Source organism: Psittacula echo (genome assembly GCF_963264785.1).
Source record: "Psittacula echo genome assembly, chromosome: 7".
Lineage (NCBI taxonomy): Eukaryota > Metazoa > Chordata > Aves > Psittaciformes > Psittacidae > Psittacula > Psittacula echo.
In genome coordinates, this window is record NC_137740.1 from 53,107,516 (window position 1) to 53,131,661 (window position 24,146).

The following is a 24,146-nucleotide window of genomic DNA, read 5'->3' on the forward strand; positions in this document are numbered from 1 at the left end:
ACAAGTGAAGGGAATACGATACCGCCCGCCGGAAATGCACCTGACAGAGAAGAGGACATGCCCTTCCTGGTAACTGCCAGTTACATCCCCGGGCATGACGTGCTGTGGTATGGAATACCTCTTTGGCTAGTTTGGGTCAGGTGTCCTGTCCCTGCTTCCTCCTGGCTTCTCCTCCTCCCTGGCAGAGCACGAGACTCACAAAGTCCTTGGTCAGGGTAAACATTCTGACCAGCAACCGAAAACATCAGCTTTATCAGTATTATTCCCAGGCCGAAAGTCAAAACCACAGCACTGCACCAGCTACTAAGAAGGAGAAAAACTGACTGCTGCTGCTGAACCCAGGACACTGTTAATAGAAAATATGGCATTCTTACAAGAGCAGAGTACACCCACTTTTCTTTCAATCACTAACATTATCCACACCTTTCTCAAAAACTCTTTACTTCAAGGAGTGTCCTTCTCTAGTTGTGGGCACGCAGATAAAGAGATTGCAGTCTTGTATTGCTTTTAACACGAAGCTTAGGGAAGATAGTAAAACAAATGTTTTCCTAAGCTCCTTTCATTCAATCCTTACTCTAAATATCAAGTTGAGTATTTTCAGTCAACAAGAATACCTCACACTGCTGTAAGGCACTACAGTTTGCAGCACATGTAGTTCAGGATTACAGGCTTGTTATTAACTGTGGATGCAACGTGTAGAGTTCTTTAGATAACACAAATTGTTGGAAACAACATGTTGTAGAGATTCACTGTTAGGAGGTAGGTTACATCCATATGACTGAAGAAAAGATGGTGAGGGACCTTACAAGGAGAGGTTCCTATAGTCATAGACAAACAATGTAATTGATAGAAAAGCATGAAGAAGAGGTTGTGTTTTACCAATTCAGCACTCTCTTTAAGCCTTTCACTCATTCTAAACATTTTGGTTATTTCATGAATATCACAGTATCACAGTATGTTAGAGATTGGAAGGGACCTCAAAAGATCATCTAGTCCAATCCCCCTGCCAGAGCAGGAACACCTAAATAAGGTTACATAGGAATGTGTCCAGGCGGGTTTTGAATGCCTCCAGAGAAGGAGACTCCACAACCTCCCTGGGCAGCCTGTTCCAAATATGTTTGAAGCAAGTTTAAAGTACCTATCTCCACACCTGTACCACTTCCAGAGAAGCACTGGCTTTTCACGATAACATTGTCAAGCAAAAACTTGAACAAGAGATTATTAAGAGGGTAACTATGGCACCACAGGCTGGCCTGAGACCATACCCTTTGAATAGATATAATAACCCGTTGAAGGCTTTCCCTATTAGCTTCATTTTTCCTTTATCTCAGATCTGCTTCCTTCATGAAATTCTCTGGCTTGAGGTAGCTACGTTAGTGTAGTGCAGTGTTGGAATCTTATGCTCATCCACTAATAACAATGCAACAGTTTTAACTCTTTCCCAATGCTAAACCACAATTTTATTTTTTAAGACCAGATTCTATCACATGAGCAAGCTTGAACAGAGTGACTCAGTGAACTAATTGCAAATACCTGCATTTCTAAAGAGAGTCTTATACTATGACTTCTTTCTTCAGCTGCAAAGTTCCTTCTGACCTCTATCCCTGTTTGTCTTTATCTCCAGAAAAGGTCCTTTAGTGTTCAACTGCCTGTTGTTGTGTTTATCTTTCCCTGAGGAAAGGGTTAAAAGAGAAAGAAGGAAAACATCTACAATTAAATTGCTCTTTATATTGTTCCTGCCTCTTGGCAACTGTACATTGTTATTCAGTGGTTTACAACTCTCCCTCATCACTTTAGAAAGAATAAATAACATAGGGTCTTACATTCATATTTGCAGTAGAAAAGGAATGCTGGGAGTTACAAATTGCTGCTGAAAAAGAAAACTACATTCAAGGAGGGCAAAGGCTGGAAAGTTAAATCTCTCAAAGGGTTCTCTAAGACAAGAAAACATTAAAGAAAATCAAGTCTGTAAGGGCTAGAAGAAATTCTTAATTCCAGTATGGTTTGTTTAAAAGTTTGCGTATCTGTCTAAAAGCGTAAGTAGAAAGCAAACTTATCTTGCAGGATAAGAATAGTTTTAAGACACACCTATAAGGAATTTTCTTGCAAAACTGCCAGCTTGTGACCTGCACAAAGGACTAGGGTTTTTTACACTTTTATTAGCCCAAGGTTGTACAGGTCTTTGGCAAATACTTGCCTATTAGCCTGTATTCAATATTTTATTCTCTTCACAGTTAACCAAAATCATCAAACAAACTTGAAAGCACAACTGTCTTTGGGTCTAGTGACTCAGGAGTCTGATGAGTGAGATTTGGAATCACAGATTTTCAGACTGGCTGAGGAAGGGAAGCACCTCTGGAGATCATCTAGTCCAATGACATGGTCAGAGCAGGGCCTGCCACTGCAGGTTGGTCAGGGCCATGTCCAGTCAGGTTTCAAATGTCTCTAAGGACAGAGACTTCACAACCTCTCTGGACAACCTGTTCCTGTGTTACATCTCCCTTATAATTATATAGAATTTCCTGTATTTCAGTTGTGGCCATCTCCCCCTGTCCTGTCACTGGGCACCACTAAGAAGAGCCTGGATCCATCTTCTTTATTCTTTCCGTTCAGTGTTTAACCACACTGATAAGATCCCTCCTGAGCCTTCTCTTCTCTAGGGTAAACAATTGAAGCTGTTTCAGCCCCTACTCATATGACAGATGCTTGAGTCTCTTGATCTTGCAGTCCCTTCACTGAACTCACTCCAGTATGTCCAAGCATCTCTTGCCCTGGGGAGCCCAGAATTAGACACACAGACCAGATGTGCTTTACCAGTGCAGAGTTATGGGGGAATATCATGTCCCTGGACTTCCTGGCAATATTCTTGTCCACCATGACCCCAAAGTCCTCCACTGCACAGCTGCCTTCTAGCTAGTTGGGCCCCAGCATGTACTGCTGCATAGCTTTACTGTTCCCCAGGTGCAGCAATTCACTTTTCTTTTTGTTGAACTTCATGAGACTTCTGTCAGCCTGTTTCTCTCAAGGTCCCTCTGAATGACACCACCACCATCTTATACATCCAAAATTCCCCTCAGACTTGTATCAACAGCAAACCTATGCAGAGAGCACTATTCCCCTTTGTCCAGGTTGTTAAGGAAGATGTTAAAGCAGTAGTGAACTTAGTATTCCTGAAGGCTGGTCTTATCAGTAAAGATTGAGCCCCAAAAGACACTGAATATCTTGGCCTTTCTCATGTCTTACACCAGATCCCCTTCACGATGCAGCAACGGGTCCACATTTTCCTCAAGCATTTAGCTGCTGTGATTTAAAATGTTCCCTCTGGCCAGCTCTACCCCAATATTTTAAAACGGGATATATTTTCACAGTTTGAGAGTTTTACCTTCATCAGCAGTTTAAGCTAAGCTGCTGGACCTACATGACACATCCAGTCTGTTGACTCTGCGCTTCAGGTAGTTACTTCCAGCTGAGAAGCAAGGTGTAAAGGGTTAGCATTCTTTATCACTGCATCTAAATCTGCCAGAGCTAATCTGTCAGAGCCCTGACTTACATGTATAAAATGCCCAGCTTGTGAGTACCCCTAATAGGCAGTAGCTTCTCTCCAAAGGACAAAGGGTGAAATATTGTACCAAACAGGTACAAAATGTATGCTTACTACACTAGAATTAACTGATAACAAAAAGCAACCAACAAGTAGGAATCTCCTCTCTTTTTTCCTTTAATGCTATTTGCTCCCTATTCTTTCATCATTAACAGTGTAAACATTGGAAAAACTTTAATTTTTTATCCAGTGCCTGAGGTTTCAGTACTACAGGACATACTCAGTGCATGACAGTGAGGTGAGTGACAGCAGGTCACTCATCACACCACTTAGAATGTGGTATGTTATAAAATGGCAGTAACATATCAAAGAAAATAGGTGACATGACAGTCACTTCAGTGACAGGCATGTAGGTTACCCCAAAAATCTGCAGTCTTTGCTTGCTTGCTCTCAGTTCCTCCTCACTTGGAACAAATGCTTGTGCCAAATGTAAAATGTTTTAACAGTAATGCTTGGAATGTACAATTACATGATAACATTTCAGGGTAATTATCTGCCTTAATTTCTTAGCACAATTATAAGCACTCTCCACAGAATACATTCTCCATCTGAAATGATACTGTCTGTAACTGCTCAGAGAATAGACTAGGCACCCTTGCACAGCTGATTCTTCTGGAATAACACAGGAGAAAGCAGGAATTCATGGTCTCACTTACCTCCTTGACATAGAATCATAGAATGGTTTGGGTTGGAATCCCACAGGCAGTGACACCTTGCACTAGACCAGGTTTCTTAAAGCCCCATCCAATCTGGCCTTGAACACTTCCAGGGATGGCGCACAATTTCTATGGGCAACCTGTTCAACTGCCCCATCACCCTCACAGTGAAGATCTAACACAGACTACTAATTTTCCACCAAAATCATCAGTCACTGAGAATGAGCATTACCACAGGCTCCCATGTCTTCTCACAGGTGACTACTTCTTCCCAGCACAGAAAAGGTGTTGCAAATGGGAAGGCCCCTTTCCTGCAGGGAAAAGGGCATGAAGATGACCTTTACTAAGGGAAAAATATAACTAAAAAGGGTGAAGGATTCATTTGGCACATTTAAATACCTGCTTGAATCTGAGAATTTAAACACAATGTCAGTAGAGAGAAACAGCACTGATCTAAAATTCCTTCATATGTTCAGAGCTAGCAATATGACAAATGAGAGTTCAGAATTACTTCTCCAGCTTTAATTCAAAGACCCAGAGTCAGTGAGGGGAATACTTTCCACAGCTCTCTGACTGCAGTTTTTTTCCAAATAAATTTTCAAAGAAAAATTATGACATAGTTGTTGTATTAAAAAAAAAAAAAAAAAGGTGGAAAAACACTTTTAGAGCACACAACAATAGAATTGAAATCCAGCATTTGCACCTCCCATAAACTGATGCTTGATTAGATGCTGAAGAAAAGTGAAAATAAAAAAGAATCTCTTATCAATTAGTTTGGACAGTGAAACTAAATAAATAGTGCAGATAATGACAAATACGCAAGAAGATTTTTATTATTATTATTTTTTATCTCTAAATCCCATAAGATGTTATTAGTAACAAAAGTGAAACAATGAAGCCTGCAATAAATACAGCTTGGTTTCCTGTGGATTTTTGTCTCATGATTTAAGCTCTGATTTGAGCTTCTCCCCAGTATGGGAATTCATAACCTCTCTCTCAAAATGTGTTCTCTCTCTTTGTTGTCTTTCCCTCAGTCAAAATGCTTATGGGGTCTTACTTTGACAATACTACAGAGAACTCAATTATCTTTGATACTTCTGCCCTTCTGTCAAATTTGGTTTACAGTGGCCAGCAGGTTCAAAAGTTATTAGACAAGACATTTAGACAGTCACATACAGGCCAAACAAATGCAGAAATATTATATCTATAAAAATTAGGCTAAAAAATATTTTTACAATAATCTTTTATCTTTTTATGTTCAGTTTCATGCACAGAGAAATATGTGACACCTGCATCCTTATAATAAGGAAATTCTAATGAATAAGTCAGATTGCTGTTTAAAGAATTTCAGAGGAGAGAATAACACTACAAGATTTTCTAGCAGCTGAAATTGTTTTAGCAAACACTGACCCTTGCAAATCTTTACAAAATAACACCAAATGCTACTTGTGCTAATGAAACCAGCTTCTACTAAATTAAACAGGAAGTAAAGGTAGCAGGCTGAGCTCACAATATGGACTTCAGGGCTCAGCCCAGCAGCATCTAAACTGATGTCCACTTTCAAGACACTGGTAAATCTGTTTGATTCACTAACTTTTTTTTTCCAGCTATTTAGGTCAGATCGAATAATGTGTAATTTTGGATTAAACGTAAAAGTGCAGATAAGCTGACCTATTTTTATTTATCCCTGTACACTTTTTACATGTAAACAACCTGGAAGTACCCAGAGTTTGCATTTTGCTAAATAAAGCACTTGAAGTAAGATTTTTGTAATGAATGTCATAGTTTTTAATGAATATGTTAGTCTCTTATTCAGAAAATATACTACTATGATATTTAAAGACACAAAGATTACTTTTGTAATACAATGTCTATGTGTTTATTTATGGGAAAAAAAAAAAAAAGCTAAGGAAAAGATTAACCTGAACACTAAGGATACATTTAACATAAGCCTACCTCAGGCTCATCATTACCTGTATGGCATTGCTGACCTTGAGAAGCTTTCATGTCAGCAAAAAAAGGTCATATAGACCTAGGACACAGAACTCAAAAATAAAAAATGCATTGCCATCAAGACTGTTCATCACTCTGTGACATGAAAATTAACACAGGTTCCTGCCTTCAAATGACATTTTTGGTTTTGCTTTCACTAATGAATTTATTCAGTAGTTAATCAGAACGAATAAACAGGACATTTATATGAATACCATGTTTTCTATGACAAGAGCAGCTGAAATAAAAATATCATAGCACCTGACCTCATATGACAGAGTCAAAGACAGAAAGGCACCTTCCAGCCCCTGGTTTTAGAGGGAGGTTAGTCCAGGAGAAACAAACCACAGAAGGCGGCCCAGTGGAACGATCATAAAAGGAGAAGTTGAGACTGTCATCGTGAGTGGACTGGGCAGTGGCTTTCTCAGCATGGGACACTGGTGATGCCACAACACCAGATCTACGTAGGGCAGGAGCTGGTCATTTGACAAATCCATGCCTGCAAGATGGAAGCAGTGTTCTGACAGAAAAGTTTCCAGCTTCTTAAAACTTATAGCTGACTTCTTTCACAAACTTCTAGGTACGGGTCAAGGTCTCACTTTTCATTAAGCTGCCTAAGTAAACACTAGAGCTTTTTTAGCAGCAAAATGCATACATTTTATAAGTCTCTTTAATGTCACAGAAACAGAAATCTGATAGTTTGATTATTTTCTGGGTTTAAACCATGACAGTGGGTTAAAAGTGGTTTCAATGTTGTGAGAATGCGTACCATTAAAAATCAGTCAATAAAATTCTTACCACAACATCTGTAAAATTTTGTGTGCTTAACTCAAGATTAGGCTCTGCTTGCACTGAATCAGTGGAGCACACAGTGCCTCTGCGGCCTGCATCTCTGCAAACCTACCTTTTAGAGAACAAAACCACCAGCAAGATAAATAGGAAATGCAAAATAAAATAAACATAGATTGCATAGAATGACATAATTTTAATCAGATGAACAAGCAACCTCAGCAAATTCAGGCATAACTTGTAGGTAGCTAACATTTCTCTGTGATCTTCATGGTTCATTTTTCTTGTACGCAACAATAGTAAGATATCTTTTTTTTTTATTTCAAGGTCATTATTCATGTGCTTTCATTTAAAATTCTTTGCTTAAATTTATTTCACTCTGGTTAAAATGGAAGAAAGTACTTTCAAATCACCAACAAGGTTTGCATTTTGTTGTCTAAAACTCTCCATTTACTTGTGTCCACAGCAGCTTGGGATGACTGAGATCAAAGGCTGCAGTTAATTCTGCAATTCAAATCGTAAAAAGTAGAAACAGTTGATATATTCTTTCTTCAGCCTCACTGTGACAAGACAACAAAAACATATTGTCCCTGGAGGTGAGGGAAGGAAAAATGATCATATTAAAGATTTGGTTTTAATCAGTTTAAATTGTGAAATATGCAACAAAAAAGTTAGAGTACTAAATGACAGAAAAGGCAAAAATGGCAGTGCATTTAACACTCTCCCAGAGTACTTTTGTCACAGAGCTGCCGGAACTAGGCTTTTCTCAGCAGCCTGCAGTTACCCTCAGTTCATCTGATCAGATCTTTTACTGAAAGAGAGGTTTTCTTTCAGTATTTATGTAGTGCAGCAGGCAACTGTTTACCTCAGAGGCATAAAAGTAAATCCGGACGTGTTTGATCCATAGTGCCACAGCAACTTGGTTGCCTATGGAAACAAAGGCTGCCTTTCAGGGAGTTCACACAACAGGCCTTGCAGGGCTAGAGACTGCCATCCATTTCAGCCACTCTATTATTTGTAGGTATTCTGCTGATATATATAAACACACACATACATATATAACAAAATATTGTCTGTCATACACCAATATGATCGAATGAGACAGATCCTGAGTCTCATATTAATCATCTGTTACTTTATTTAAAAAACATAATCCCCTTTTAAACAAATTGATAGCTCAACTCTAATAAATGTTCAAGTTATAACCACCTGTTTTGTTCCTCCATCTTCCACTGTGCAGGTTGTTAAGCACTTTGTGGACAGCAGCTTGACAAATCTGTTTCATGCTTACTCACAAATTTAGCCTTTGAAGATGACCCTGAGCATGGACTTTTAAGATGCTGCAGAGAATGGACAACACACCAGGAGCACCATTGTTAAAGGTTTCCTTTCAAAAATCAGTTATTTGTGAATATATTGTAACTCCCTAAGTGCCATTCATGTGTAGAACTCTGTACATTTTCCAGATGACTGATCAAGTATGACATGTTTCGACAGATCTCAGCGCAGTGTAACAGTCTTTTTCCCAATAAGAACCTGAGGTGCTACAGAAGGAAAGCGGTCAGATCCAGGACTTCAGTGCAAAATGCACAATGTCTTTGCTCCATATACAATGCAAGAATGGGGTAAATATTCAGCTGTAAACACCAGCAGCCCCAGTGTTGTAAAGAACATGGCTCAATGCCTCCTCTTTCTTCATTGACATCATTGAAGAACATCTTCATAAAATTTATACATTAGGTGACTTTGCTTTAAGAAATCTTGCAGGAACCTTCAGATTTCCATTTAGGAAGACAAATAGCATGTGGGACGACCTTATTAAATCTGCTTTTATTTACAATTCCTCAATGTTTATAACTTGCATTTTGGCATACGATTACATTACTAGGTATCAAATCAACAATGCTCAACATCTTCAGCTAAAATGAGAAGCCTTAATGTTACCTTTCTTTATAAGCATTACTTTATACACAGTGATGATGTTTCATACTAAATGAAAAATAAATCACAAAATCCCCAAAACTCCAAACAAAAACTAACCAAACAAACAACAAACCCACAACAATTTAAGCTCATTTAAACTGGAATGTTTTTCTCCAGTGAGAATTTAGGGCCAAAGAAACCTTGAAATTGTCATTTCTATAAATATTCATATGCCTGTGAAGAGAGAACTTTATAAGCAGATTTGACAGTGAAGACAAAGAATAGCTTCTTCTTATATGACCAAGATCATTTGAATGATTTATTGACAAGTCAATGTACAGAATAAGTACTAAGAGGACAAGCTGCACTTGTTGCCAAAAAAATTGTTTACAAGAATGCCTAACAGCTGAATTCATATGTGTAAGAGTACTAGGTGTAGGTTTGCTTTGCAAAAAAGTCTTACATAATAAGAGAAATATATCAACAGTCTGAAGTTTCCATGATCTCTACTTTTTTTGTTTGGGTGTTTTCATTTGTTTGAGGGTTTGGTTTGGTTTTTTATAACTGGAAGTATGTTGGAATTCATACAAGGTCTTTTTTTTCTTTTTTTTTTTAATCTTTCTATTGAGCCTGAATTATGCAACAATTTGCAACAATACAGTTGGGGGGAAATCCAAGACAATAAACTTTCATGTCAGAACAACCAGGTTATGGGCAATTTAGCTGCCATTTCTGTCATCCTTCATATATAAAGTGGTACTCACATGAGTAATCCCATTAAAAACAGAAGGATGACTTGTGCACTAAGTGCTATTTAATGGAAGTGTAGCAGGCTGGATGCGGATAAAGCAAGACTTATTATTTGATATATCAATTGCTTCCTGGGGAAGGACAAGGGGAACTTCTGGGTATCATCTAATTTCCCAGAGGTACCAACAATTTCCATCTGTAAAAACTAAATACTTCAGAAGTTATATGAATGATCAAAAGCTACACAGGATCAGCAACGGCTGCTTAAGATGTCATAGCATCAGCTTTAAGAAATATATGTCAAAACTCACTCTCCATCACATCTGAGACATTTTGAGGCATTTTTGTTTCAGGGCTACATCTGTAGCTGTGTCATCTTAAAACCTGTCCTATGTCTGGGTTGCTGCTTAGCGTACAACATACAAACATACTGCAGGAGGAAGAATAAGCAAAATGGTGCAACAAGGAGAGAGATTTTTACCTAAAGCTTTGTACACGGGACTATGATGATTTCTTTTCTTAGCTGAGTATAATTTTCTATACTCTTTCTGCCCCATAACACAGCAAGACCCAGGTTCAGCACCAGAACCTTACTGATCTGCAGATTTGGATACACTTGACAAATATACTCCTTTAGTCCTTTTCCATCCTGCATACAAAATAAACTAAAACATAATCTGGCCACCCCACCAAGTATTCATGCTGATTAACAGCTGTCAAGATTTAGGCCTTCTACTGGATATACTTAACAAAACAAGGAAGACTAAAATTTTAAAATAAACCAGTTTCTCATAAAATATATCTCCTAGAATATTAGCCTACTTAAACTCTTAGGCTTTTTCTCACTATCTGGACAAGATAGCAAAAGACAGAATATTGCTTTCTAAAGGGTCACAATATGTCTTGTACTTGATTGAAAAAACCCCCCACAGCTATTCTTAACATCATTGTATTAATTGTGTTCAGGATACCTGACACAGCAATAACTCTGTAATAAATGCATATGCTGGTTTTGGCTGGGATGGAGTTAATTTTCTTTGTAGTAACTTACATGGGCTATGTTTTTAATTTCTGCTGAAAACACTGTTGATAACACGGAGATGTTTTTGTTATTCCTTAGCAGTGCTCTACACAGCATCAAGGTCTTTTCCACTTCTCACACCACTCCACCAGTGAGCAGACTGGGGGTGAATAAAAACCTGGGAGGGGACACAGCTGGGACAGCTAACCCCAACAGACCAAAGAGATACTCCATATGATATGACATCATGCTCAGCATAGAAAGCTGGAGGAAGAAGGAGGAAGAGGGGACATTTGGAGCGATTGCATTTGTCTTCTCAAGTATGTCTTTTCTGGAGATGGCTGAACACTGCCTGCTGTTGGGAAGTGATGAATGAATTCTTCACTTTGCTTTGCTCGTGTGCGTGTCTTTTCCTTTACTTACTAAACTGTCTTTATCTCAAACCATGGTTTTTTTCACTTTTACTCTTCTGATTCTCTTCCCCTATCCTGCTGTGGGGGGTGTGAGAAAGTGGCTCTGTGAGTCTTGGTTGCCAGCTGGGGTTAAAGTGTGGCAATGCATCATCCTATAGACCTAAGAAGTGGGAAGACAGCAGCCATAAATAAAGAGTAACCATCAGATGAACACTTTCAAAACAGGTGGAAACACTAAACTTCTGCATTACAAACTTAAAAGAGTTAAGATAAAAGAATAATTTTAAAAGAAAGTCCAGCAATAGCTTCAAAGCTAAATATTTTATGCCATGTTCTGTTTGGTTTGGTTTGGTTTTTTTATCTCAGCCTTTAACAAGAGGGGGTTGAACTAGAACAAAAATTCAGGTTGAAAAGCAGGCACATTTGACAAGTTTGGTAATACAAGAATAGAACTTCAGGTATTATATGCAGATTAAAGATTGAAAAAAGATTGTTCTTCATAATTAAAGAAACCATACATTCTATGAAATCAATCCTGGTAGTAGGATAGCTTGTAATTACAGCCTTATTTTTAAACATATCTTGTTAATTCTGCTATATTCTTTATTCCTTCTTTATTTACTAAAATATTAAGATCACAAAGTTTTATGAAAAGTGTGCTTCACAGTTGAAAGAGTATCACAGAAATAATCATGCTACCTCCCCTCCTACAAACAGGTGATAGGTGTTAAAGATTATTTTCTTCTTTACAGTGAAAACTCAAGAAATATATTAAGAAAAAAAAAAGTACCGCCATAATGAGTTGGTCTTGCTCAGGATACTGCCTGTATAGATGTGATAACTAACAGCGCTCAAATTGAAAGAAGTTTGAAGTACTGCCTACACACTGTAAAATGAGAAGGGTCATTGGGGCATCTAATCCAAGCATCTATCTCACCATAGTCTTTGGATTCCTCCAAATATTTTTAAAGTGGGAGTGGATAATATTATTTTTGTAACTGTATTTATCTGATGGTATAAAGCTTTGACTTCTGTTTTTCTCTTTGTTTAACCCCAACCAGCAATTCAGCCCCACACAGCCACTCACTCACTCTGCCCACCTGGCAGCATGGGGGAGAGAATCAGAAGAGTAAAAGTGAGAAAACTCATGGGTTGAGATAAGGACAGTTTAATAGGTAAAAAAAAGCCATGTGCACAAGCAAAGCAAACCGAGGGATTCATTCACCAAGTCATCAGCAGGCAGGTGTTCAGCTCCAGAAAAACAGGGCTCCATTGGATGTAATGGTTACTTGGGAAGACAAAACACCATGACCCTGAATGTCCCCCCCTTCTTCCTTCTTCCCCCAGCTTTATATGCTGAGCATGACCCCATATGACATAAAATATCCCCTGGGTCAGCTGGGGTCAGCTGTCCTTACTGTCTCCCCTCCCAGCTCCTTGTTCACCCCCAGCCTGCTCTCTGGTGGGATGGCGAGAGGCAGAAAAGGCCCTGAGTGTGTAAGCACTGCTCAGCAGTAAGGAAAACGTCACTGTGTTACCAACACTGTTTTCAGCACAAACCCAAAACATTGTCCCATATTATCTACTCTGAAGAAATTTAATTCTACCCCAGCCAAAATCAGCAAATTTTTTAGAAGACATTTTTATTCAGTAAAATTTGCCCATACTTCTCCCTTTTGAATGGAAATAAATTTAATACGTCATTCATCAAGAGTCTCCAACAGATCAATGCCATCCTTATTACTTCCATTAGAAAATCTCATAATAGGGTAGTTTCATATATGGAGCTATTAGTTAGTTTCACAAACATGCAGGTACATTTTTATAACTAGATAATAGGTGCAATTACAAGCATAAATCACAGTTTTCCTAGATGCCAGACTTCCAACACAATAAAGATCAGTCTGCCTATATAGAAACATGAATCAGGCTATACACATCAGAAATGCAATTCACTTGAGAATAAAACTTCTTCCTAAGAAATTTTATGCAACTTAATTAAATTCAAGCTGGCAATTTCACTGTACTTGCAGTCCTGTGAGGCCCAGGTCCCCTTCTTTACTAACTGCTCAAGTTAAGATTCTAGATTTCCATGGCTGGCACTTACCTGTATTCGTTGTCACCACCTTACAGGCATGCATACTGTGCAGCTCACATCCCTTCAAGCATTAACATCAAGCAGCTGAAAATGGCTTATGCCAGTTCTGCTGTTCTGATTGCTGAGCAAAAAGGACAGGAAATCATTATAGTCAAAACATTTCTTAAAAAGGTCACTTTAATACAAAATTACATCAATCACGTTAAAGAAAAAAGTACCTTTCAATTGATGTCATTCATTCATGGGTGAATATCAACTTTAGCTTTAAAAAGTTTGGCTGGTTCTGGAGAAATATCATTAAAAATTAACTATGTCTTTCAAGAGACATTTAGGTCTTGTATGAGAAGGTAAATTTACATGAGTTGTTTCATATCATAATCCAAATGGTCATTTGAATTTTTTTTTCCTGAAGACATTACTGTGAAAATAGTTTTAATGCAAAAAAAATCAGCCAAAGAAGATGACTGTGGACTAAGCATTTCTCTGTATTTACCCTGGTTTGGTTACATACACCATAGAATCCAAGCCTTTAGTTCACACATGTAGCGTTATACAAGTAAAATAAGCAAGGATTATTATACCTGTAATTCATATACCTATAAATCATAATACACATATTCAGAACTCAAACACTTTATATGAGGTATGTGACTTTGTATAAAACTTCAGGAGTTGATTTTGGCATGGCCACTTTTTTACATCTTTTAGATTTGCAGATAAAGCTTTCTACATCTAAAACATTTTACTAGGAAAGGCTAACTGCATTTGCAGGCATAAATAAGGTGCCAGCTTTCAGCCATTAATACTCACATGGCTGCTAAAGTCAGTAATAAAACTTCCAGTGACTTTGGTGGTATAGGATCATGCCCGTATATCTTAATTGTGACTATAAACCACACTTATCTATATCAGGGTAGATAAGCATGTGCTTAGGAGTATGTATCCAAATGGAACTGAAAGACCTAACCATGTGTTAGTGATTTGCTGAAGAAGGATGGATGGACGGACAATTTGGAAACAGTGACAATATCTATGGTGGTGTTGCAGAACTGAATTCTACATGCACACGAATTTTTTATTTTAATGTAATCTGTTTAATTTTTACATATATATATGTCCTGGTTTAGCAGTAGCAGTCACTTTTTCTTCTTCTTAGTAGCTGCTGCAGTGCTGTGGTTTTGACTTTTGGCCTGGGACAGTACTCATAAAACCAATGTTTTCAGTTCCTGGTCAGAATGTTTACTCTGACCAAGGACTTTGTGAGTCTCATGCTCTGCCAGGGAGGAGGGGAAGCTGGGAGGAAGCAGGGACAGGACACCTGACCCAAACTAGCCAAAGAGGTATTCCATACCACAGCACGTCATGCCCAGGATGTAACTGAGAACTACCCAGAAGGGCTGGATCATGGAGGGGTGGCGGCGAGGTACCAGTTGGTGAGCGGTTGTATCCTCTTCCCTTGTTATTTCCTTTATCATTATTATTGGTGGTAGCAGCAGTGGTTTGTGTTATACCTTAGTTATTAAACTGTTCTTATCTCAACCCGTGGGAGCTGCATTCTTTCGATTCTCCTCCCCTCCCTCCAGTAGGGGGAGGAAAGGGTCGGGGGGGAAGTAAACTGTGTGGTTCTAATTTATGGCCTGGGCTTAAACCACGACAATATAATTAACAGGCATACAAAAATAATGTACAAACAATATAATTATACAGAGTTTTACAACATGGGCAAACATCCAATCTCAGCCATTTTGTCCTATGCATCATAATAAGGCCCATATTCTGCTAAATTAAAAAATATCTAGTATCTGCAGGGTATCTGCTAGTGGGATTACTTACCTGCACAATATTGATTCCAGTGAAGGTTTTTCAAAGCTAAGGGCTAACCTTGTAAGTTAACATGTATGCTGCAATCTTAAAAACAATGCCTCAAAGTTTTATTTTTGATTTATCTGTAACACATCTGTATATGGATTTCTAAATATTATATTCAAGTTACTTAATTTCAAGTCAACTGGAGCACTACTTTAAAAAGGTTGGTACAAAACTAAATGTCACCTGATTGTTATTCTGCTTAGGAGAGACTACAAATGAAGGATCACTGAGGGAGCAGAGAGAAACTCCAGGGAGAAGCGGGATGAAAGTAGAGCTGAGAATGTGAAGAATGAATGATTGAGTGTGAAAAAGAGAAATACAGAGGGAAAATAAAAAATTCTCATACATTGAGACAAGAAGGAACAAGAGGCTTACACAGGCCATTGAGCTGTGCTGTTGTCACTTTTTGAGGGTTGGCATACTCACACAGTGATAATCTGGCATAGTGCTTTCTTCAGGAGAAGGTTGACTCAAGAAAAGTTGACTACATTGAAATAATAACTCACAAGCTGTAACTAATAACTAAAACATGACTTTCCATGCTCTGCAAGCCCCCCACATCCATCCTTTGTATCCCCTTGTCAAGGGTATGCAATCTGGTATGCATGAATATACTGGAGATTTCAGTCCCTTTTAAAAGCAACCAATTCTTTCAAACTTACAGCCCTACCCAGAAGAAACACCTGAGATGATAAGCTTGCTGCTTTGTGAGCAGAGCATCACAAGCTCACGTGGGGTTTCTGTCATGCTGTGCTGGGGTCATTCTCCTTGAAGATATGGAGCGAACCTGAAGAGCTGCAGACATGCTGCTGCCACCTGGCTCTGGAGAAGTCATTGCAACATAACTGCAATGGCAGGAGTGGAATTGTTCTCTTTCCAGTTTTTCAGACCATGGTTTCTAAAAGTAACTGCGGTAATTAGTCCTAAATGCTTTATGTGCCATAGAGAAATGTAGGAGAACATTTCCAGCAGGTAAGGTCTTTTAAAAGTCTCTGCCAACACTTTGATCACAAAATGAATTGTCTGGAATACTGTGAACTCTTTACTTATTAAAAATGAAACTGGGGTGTTGTATCAATGAAAGATATTTTATTGTATTCTGTCAATGAGACATATGCTATTATATTATAAAGGTACAGATTCAGACTACAAAATCAGCTTTCCATTTCTCTTAACAGGAGACTTTACCAAAAGTAAATTACATGAGTTTTCATCTCTGTATTCTTAATAAGAATAGGACTTTTTTTTCTTTCTGTTAAAGAGAAAGCTAATACAGCATTTATGAAGTCTGTGCACTGAGGAGTTAAGGATTAATACTGAATATCCAAAATGCTACAGGATTTTTAGTCAAAAGGGAGCATGATAATATAAAACACAAAGCATTTTGTCAAGGGAAAAAAAATAGGGGGTAACAGAAAAAGAGGAATATTTAGTATCGGGAGAAGGGAAGGGTAAAGATGGGGAAAGCCGACTAGCATTTCATAAATTAAAATAGGGTGTATTTTTTTAAAACAGAAGATGCCTTCTAGACTTCAGTTGTGTTTTGAGATGAAAGAAACAGCTCTCTAAAGAGAGAGCAAATATAGACACTGAAAAATCACCCTTGCATCTAAAAAGAAATGGGTTCTTATTTTATAACCATAAAACGATGGACTACATTTTTTATTATTTAAGGGATCTTGCTTTTCTGTTCTGTCAAGAAGATTTCAAGGTCAAAATGTCTGTGTACTTAACACCACTTTAGATGCCAATGAAAGGAGATTACAAGAAAAATGAGAACCCTGGGGCTTGCCAGGCCTTTCTAGATAAAATGCACCTCATAAAGGCAAGGTTATATAAATGAAGAGAATCCATCACCTGATGTTGTCGTGGGGGATTTATTTACATTAAAAAAAAATTAATAATACAAAATAGCAGAATGTAGTCTATATGAAAAAGAAAATTTAACAGTATAATATGTATAATAGAAAGTCACAAATTCTGCTATTATTTCAAGTGTGGGGGGAAGCACTTGTTAGAAGTCATAGAACTTTAAATGACGCTAAACCTTTTCAAGTTGGCATAGTCTGTTCCTTAGAAACATAAGGACCTGGTGAAGGTAAACCAAGATTGAAGGGAACTTGTCTGGAATTCAGGAATGTAGGAGAAACTTGCCCACATTTGAAAAACATAAAGTTTACATCTATTAATATTAGGAAAATGTACTAAAGTGTGCAACCCAAGGAATTCTGTTGATGGCAATATTTCAGATGGCAATATTTTTTATCACCAGTGTAGACACAGATGTGGAGAAAAGTTTCCCTGTCATGGAGTTTCACCTCTCTGTAATAGTTGTGGTCTTGCCCAGAAAGATAAAGTAAGAGTTGTTTCTCTTGACTTACTGTAGAATGGTCAAACAGATTTTCAAGGTCTCCACAATCTCCATTTTTCTTAAGGATAGAGGGATTTTTACTTTTTTGTTTCCCTGTTTCAGTTCTCTCACATTGCTGGAGATAGGGCAACAAGACATGAAGCCACATCTTATTATAATCAGAAGCTCAACATGCTACACAGATGATTAATTTTGTTAGGCATAAATCCTGCATTAAAATCAGCAACTTTGAACAACTGAGTTCAGTAAAGAGAGTGCACATGTTAAGCTATTTAATTTCCTTTTCTCAATACCCTGATAGAAGTAAATGAGGGTTTCCTGGGAAGTTTAAGGTCTAGGGAAAATTCCTTCCCTTCATTTAGTATCCTTGGTGTTCAGATTTGGAGCAACATTCCTCTTTGGTACACAGATGTAATCGATGCTGACATCAAATAGATCAAAGAGGGAATTACTCCTCTGGAATTCATAGCAAATTTTACTGCTGCTAATTGAAAAGATTATGCCTTTTTGTAGAGACCATATACTGCTGTAGTGGAGGCAATACATTAGACAAGGCAAAGAAAGTTGTCAGGAAACAGTTTGTACACAGTTTCCACGAGTAAAAGCTGTCAGAAAAGGCAGAAGAGAAAAGAAGAGTCCTTTATAAAGGGACTTAAGTGAGGAAAGAGGCTGAGATCAGGATGAAAGAAAGAGAAGCAGTGAAGAGAGAGGAGCTGTGCAGAAGGTTAACAGACCAGAGTTTGACTGCTGGTCCAGAAGGACAAATGGCTTTAGAGTTACAAAACTTTCTCTGCCAGAAGAGACCCCCCCAGACCGGTTGAAAACGAGGCCTCTGCAAGAGCGTACTGAAAGAAATGAAACAATACCAATTTCTCATATGCTGCTATGATATTCTCTTCCACTACAGGAATACAGCAGCTTTCTTGTCCACAAAACCTCCTTTGAAATCTTTTTGACCTTCGTGCATCTTTCATAGAGGAAAAAGAGCAGGCAGAGTATAGTTCCTGCCAGAATATTATCCTCTGGTGTTTGCTGTCTTAACCATGGGACACCAGAAAAGCAGAGTCAGCAGCTGCAGGTGTTAACATACATATTTTAGGAACAGAATGCTATACACAGGAAAAAAAACACCCTTCACTTCAAAAAGGCACCTCATCATTAGGCAAGGGCTCTAGCACAGTACTGCAAACACTTATTTTGGACCCAGCCTCATTCCTCTTCATTGCGAGTTGTAGGTTATCCTGTTCTTTACTAATCTCTTAGGCTGGGCTCTTTACCAGCGACAGAAAACAAGAGGCTCTGCAGCACCTAGAGGAGCTAATATGCCCCCTCACTTACAGAAACAGCACAAGCCCTGTAACTAACTTAAATTGCATATAAAGTGCAAGATTTCCAGCTACAATCTTATTTGTTGAAGCTTAATAAATGCTATCTTACATAACAGCAGGAGGATCAAGCTGGTATTTTGATTTCAAATTGCTCTGGAAATGTGGACCTTCCAAGGCACAAGTAGACAGAGAAGTAGGTGCCAGTGACACACTGAGATTGAGCCCACCAAAGTCCATAAAAATACTTTTTGTAAAACCACAGGATTTTTGATTGACCTTTAAATCAAGTTTGCTGATTTAGCCCTGTGATTCATTGTATACAAGCAGACATGGACATGACTATTGTACAAGTTTCCAAGGTAAGAAAGAGGTATTCACAGCTGAAAGCTGCAGTGTTACTATCAGCCCTGGTGACACTAAACCAGCAGATCTGATGGTTTCCCATCCTATGGCTTGCTTCTGGCTATATCTTGATTTATATCAACACTCTTGCAGCATTATTAATGTCACAAGAGGCAGACCTGTCAACTGGAATAAGACTCTTGGCAAATTTGCTCCCACTTACTTTCAGGTTCATCAGATATGGCACTTGTTTCTGTCATCGCTTAACTACAGATATGAAACATGAGAAAAACACATTGCCAGTAATTACAGAGGCAAAGTAAGAATACTTAAACAGAAGGAAGTTGGGCAAAAGCAACAGTACTTTTTACAAGCCCAGTGTACTCATCTTTTAACTCCAGAGCTGAAAGCAGACTGTAGGACTTTTGTATTACATTGAAAAGGCAAAACAATTAGCAGAACACGATTTGTACCCTAACATTATTCCCTCTGCAAAATCAATACTCCCATAAATGATTTCAAATAGTATCCAAGGGAGATACCAGGAGTCCCGCAGGGGAAGCTTAACACATGCAGTAATGTTTGCAAGGTCAAGACCCTCTTCTTTTAATATTTTCCACCAAGGTTAATGCGCTCTTGTACAAGACCCTGGACAAGGCCTATGGATCACTGGAGTTTGTCTCAAGCCCCAGCTGCACAAAAAAGAACATTTAAGGCCATAGATTCATGAACTTGTTATAAGAAAATATCTTATAGCACAAGAAATGTAAAACTTTGGGGTTTGTTAGGGTTCTAGGGTTTGGCTTGGGGTTTTTTTGTGGTGAAAAGCTCAAACCCGTGCACATACTTCCAAGTAATCTGCAAGTACTACTTTTGTGAAAAAGCTAGAAGATCTGAACTTACATTGAATATTTAGTGATAAAATGTCTGAGATATTTTTAGAGACAATACTACTTACTGGAATGTTGATTTCTCTGCCACCTTGATCTTCTGTAAACCTGTTTTGCTGGAGGTGTTCTAACATGGCAGAGATAGTGCTTTCCATTCTCTGTAGTTGCCTCCTTATGAAAATCTTAAAGACAAATTAGTCATTTGATTTTAACAGCATGCAATTAGATATTGATTTATTGGCACTCAAGGCTAGTTACAAACCTGGTATTTAGAAAATGTCCTTCCATGCCACTAAACTTAAGCAGGAAGACTGTGAGCTAGAAATAATCCAGATCCCATGACATGGAAACCTATGCTCTAATTCATTAGGTTTAGACAACAAGAAGATAGAAGTTCTAGATTTTTTTATTATTATTATTATTTTGATATTGAGAGACCTTCCCTCCAAGAAAGACAAAGTAAATAAGTCATGAGGGCATTATTTAGTTTGGAAGAGGTCATGTAACATTAGTACCCTGGGTTGCTCAAAGCTAAAATTCACTATCATAACAGTGAGCATCAGATTTCAAAGGGATGAATGGGTAACGAAGCTCAGAAGGGAGTTTCTTTCATTTTCTCTGCTTTTGGGAAGAGAGATATCTGAGAAGAATATAAATCTACTGATTCACACCTATCTATTAGTCATATGTCTGTTGTGCTGGTTGCTTATTCTGTAGACATTCTTTGTTGTATAAATAAGGTGCACTGCCTCAGGGTTTAATATAGTATGCCTTTCTACATTTGTTTTCTAGTTTTCCTTCTAACCCCTGATCATTCTGCACTTTCTGTCACATATTTTGTAATTCAGCTAAACAACTTTGTAACACAAGAATTTTGCGCCATTCACATTCTTTCCAATTAAGAATTGCCAGATTTCTAACCTGCGGATGTCCATTCATTTCCTAAAGAAAAATGTCTGTTTATTACTTTTAGAGAAAAAAAAATATTTTCACTGAACATTAAAACTGAAGAAATACGGAGATACTGCAATCTTTTAAAAAATACAGTATGAGGAAAGACGTTTATTTCCAAAACTATTTCACAAGAGGGTCCTTTAAATTTCTTGATGTATATTCCAAGTTGGTTTTGTTTATGAAAAAAAAATAATCATCTTGCACTTGACTAACATGAAGCAGTATGTTTTAAACAACTAATTTAACATTTATTCCTCTTTTAACAACAATTTTAGGGAGAAGAATTAGCTTGGCTACCATATTTGATGCAAAAAAAAAAATCCCGTTTTGAATTAGACTAAAAGATATGCCATGTTATAAATTTGAGCAAGCTTCAAATAAAATTTTGGGGAGGAGCATACAGGATGAAATTCAAAACCTCCTTGCCAGGGATTTCTAATCTCTCTGCATATATTATTTAAGGTTTTGCAAAAGACTACTCTGCAGTGCTGAATAATTATTTTTCATGTATAAGCTCAAGTATTTCATCTTCTGTTTCTTTTTGTGATTTACTAGTGATTATGTTTTAGCAAAAAAGAAAATTATATGCTTTTATTCAATTAAAACACAGAAGTTACATTAACATTGGTATTTGTACCCCAATATCTGTGTGTGCTGTATGAATGCAGAAGAAATCTGACAATATACATAGAGAAATTTGCAGTGAAAAATACATTAGTGGTATGTGACTTGACAAAGAAGAGGTTTAATAGTGTTAAGTGATTATTTTGGCGTTAACCTTTACACTTCAAGTCAAGGGTACAATAACCTTAGCTGATGCAGTTTTGAGCTTATTAGTTGTGATTGGTACAGAAATTTAATGCTGGTGTACTTTACCTCGTGCCGACGTTGAGGTTTCCTAGCTCCAGGATGCTCTATTCTTTTAACCTTGACATGAAAATAGCTGAAAAAGTTAGCACAAGAATTTGCTTCTGGAAATTATAGCTGGGGGGTTTTGTTGTTGTTGCTGCTGTTTTTGTTTTTACAAAAATAAACAAAAATCTGGTGCACAAGCATTGTTTTTTCTCAAATTTTAATGAAACTTCAAAATAACTCATATAATTATGTTATCAATATAATTATCAAATATAATCAATATTTCTCCAAAGCAAAACTGACAAAATTCAGAAACAGTCATTCAAGGGAAATATGCCCTAGCTTCATTTGGAGATTTGTCCAATTGCAACTTAACACACATTCTTTGAGATTTAGCTCAGTGAACATTCATCCATGCAAGAGTTTTCCAATGACCAGGCAGATCAGTTTCATGTGCCAGGTTTATGAAGCACAACACTTATAACCATGCTGATAATACTATAATCATGTTATTGGTTCTAATTAGTTAAAAGGAAAAATTACTATAGCACTAATCTGAAAGTGAGTTCCCTGGCTGGGAGACACATAAGTAAATCCTTCTAAGAATATTGCAGCTACAGTCTCTTGGGCCTGGAGGCAAGAGTAACCATCTAAAAGTCAGTGGTATTCAACACAGACCCTTACAGTGAGTAACTGATTTCAGGTGGAGCAGATCTGAAACCAATGAAATTTCCAACGTTATCCCTTACAGAGGGGGTGTCACAAATTTGGCCAGACCATTACTGCATCAGCAGCGTTGAAGTCTATGGAAGTTTTTCCACTTCAGTAGACGATCAATTATGTAGAAAGACACCGAGTGGAAGCCAAAATCTTAAAGGAAAGATCTCTCTCTTCATCTGGTCACTTTTTTCTTTGACCCTTTGACAGTACCCCACTGCTGTTTCCAGATGAAAAAAAGACATACCTCTGTTGTGTTTGACTAGCTTCTTTGACGCGTTTAACTATTCCTGCAGAAAATGCCTATGCATTCAGCCATCATACCTCGATCTGGTTGTGTCCATTGTATGTAAACCTAGTCATCTTTTATTGTAGTTCCCATTCTTGAGGGAGAGAGGAATGTGTCATTTTTAGTTTAGTTTTTCTGTGTTTATTTTTTTTTCCAAACAAATTTCTCTCCCTCATGATAAGAGCACCTGATATTTGCATCTAGCCTAAGGAACATTCTTTGATATATTGTCTTGGCTAGAAGTATTCAACTCCCTGACTGTTCTGTGTCCTGAGTTTAAGAACAGGCAAACCTTTTCTCTTTTTAAGTCTCTTAATTCAAATCTCTGTCAAACATGAATCATTGACAGATTAAAGTAAATCTGTCACAGTGAGATTACAATGAGCATAAAAAGTTGCTCAGCATGTGTGTCATTTTCCTTTGCTGTGGGCTCAGATGAAAGTATAGGAATCATAAAGATAGGTTTGGCTTGATACAACACACAGGGCCTCTTATTTATGTAACATGAACTAATGGGGGAAAATGTGAAGTCATATTTAATGGCTTCTAGAATTCATTTAAATTCTATTTAAAAATCCTGGGGTTTTGCCACAGTTAGAGAGGTTTGGTTTGAGAAGGTTGTAGGGTACAGGGGAGGAAGGCTTAAGGAGGGTTTCCGTAATACTACTGAAACTGAACTGAAACACACCAATCCAATCTGAACTGGGATATCATCCAAGAAATATTTTAGCCTAATGATCAATGTCAATATTTTATATTTATCTGATAGAATATAAGAATAAAATAAAAATGTGACTGGTATTGAGCATTATTAATTTAACCAGGCATTAAACAGTAAGGAAATTCTACATTTGAGTCTTTCAGCAAAAAGTTATGAAATTAATATTAAATTAAGAAAACAGAACAATGATTAAATAATTTACCATAATTTTTATTTAATAAATATTAGGGTTTCCTTTTAAGTCTTTCAAACAGTATGGAGTCTTCTTTGTGGAGGTTTTGGTGTGTTTTTTTAAAAAATACTTCTTGGTGAGATTACTGACATCAGCAGAAATATTCCCAATAAATACAATGAGTTTGGGATTAATTTGATGAGCTAGGACTTCAAAGTAAACTAACCAAGAATGTTCTGAAGGTGGTATTCTAGTGCACTGGAACAGCACATATTCTCTATCTCATTAAACGTCTATACTCAAACTGCCTCTGACAAAATCACTTTTATTTAAAGGAATTATTAATGTACTTAGAAACCTTGTAGACAAACAGGAATCTTCATTATCAGCTGATC